Genomic DNA, 1,350 nt, shown 5'->3' on the forward strand with positions numbered 1-1,350 from the left:
GGTCTCCCATCCCACCTCCCTCTCCACCCGATTCCTCTGGGTCTTCCCAGCCCACCAGGCCCGAGCACTTGACTCATGCCTCCCCCCTGGGCTGGTGATCTGTTTCACCATAGATAATATACATGCTGTTCTCTCGAAACATCCCACCCTCACCTTCTCCCACAGAGTTCAAAAGTCTGTTCTGTACTTCTGCATCTCTTCTTCTGCCCTGCATATAGGGCCATCGTTACCATCTTTCTAAATTCCATATATATGTGTTAGTATACTGTAATGTTCTTTATCTTTCTGGCTTACTTCACTCTGTATAATGGGCTCCAGTTTCATCCATCTCATTAGAACTGATTCAAATGAATTCAAAAATATGGAACGCTTCACGAATTTGTGTGTCATCCTTGCGCAGGGGCCATGCTAATCTTCTCTGTATCGTTCCAATTTTAGTATATGTGCTGCCGAAGCGAGCACTCTCGTATGATTCTTGTGATGATTCAACGAGTGGATGTACAAAAAGTCCTCAGAATAAAAAAAAAAAAAGTCCTCAGAATAATGACTGGAACATAGAAAGTAGTATGTAAATATTAGCTATTATTCAAATGTGTTTTCTTCTTCTTTGTCCCGTTTTATATATGGGGAAAGTAAGATCCCAAAAGACAAGGATTTTGCTCAAAGCCATGTAGAAATCACCTAGGCTGGGCCTAGAACTAAGTACTTCTGATCCTATGCACAATATTTAATTCATCACCCTAAATGTCCTGCAACCAACCACCAGGTACAGAGTTCCCTTGGGAAAAATGTCAGACTCCAAGTCCTGAGGGTGTTATGAAAGCTCCCTGCCTCTGCTCCTGGTTGGAGGACCAGGCTACTGGCCTGCCCAGTTTGGTCTCCGTGGCTGTACAATTGAGGAAGAAGAGGACTTGGTAACGAATAATATGAGATTTTGAGAAGTACCTTGCAAAGAATCCTGCAGCCAAAAATATGTCTGCTAATGTTTAGGAAATCAGGAAGTGCAGAAATCATAAGGAACCCACACCCAGGATCTCAGCTACCAGAGACACGAAAGTGGGTGATTCACAGGAGGATATCTGAAGTTACACCCCAAATCACCTGCTGCCTGCAGAAGCTATAGCTTGGTCACCACTGATAGAGTAACAATAGCTTCTCCTTTCCTCTGCCTTGCAAATCTCACATGCACACCTCTCATTTACAAGACCCAGTCTAGAACCATGCTGTCAAAGGAATCTGGGAAATGTAATCCTAAATCTTCCAGCCTCCAAAATATAAGGAAAGTGAAGATGAATCTTAGAAGGAAGTTAAAATGGTACTGAGATGCCAACAACCTGGTATAGTCTATCC

General features: G+C 43.1%; 1 non-coding gene across 1 annotated transcript; it reads right to left on the reverse strand.

Moving 5' to 3' along the window:
• Positions 1-355: 355 nt before the first annotated feature.
• Positions 356-462, reverse strand: LOC136156603 (U6 spliceosomal RNA). The gene has a single exon (XR_010661097.1). It is a non-coding gene; the product is annotated as a U6 spliceosomal RNA (small nuclear RNA).
• Positions 463-1,350: the final 888 nt, after the last annotated feature.

The sequence above is a fragment of the Muntiacus reevesi genome, chromosome 1, assembly GCF_963930625.1.
Source record: "Muntiacus reevesi chromosome 1, mMunRee1.1, whole genome shotgun sequence".
Lineage (NCBI taxonomy): Eukaryota > Metazoa > Chordata > Mammalia > Artiodactyla > Cervidae > Muntiacus > Muntiacus reevesi.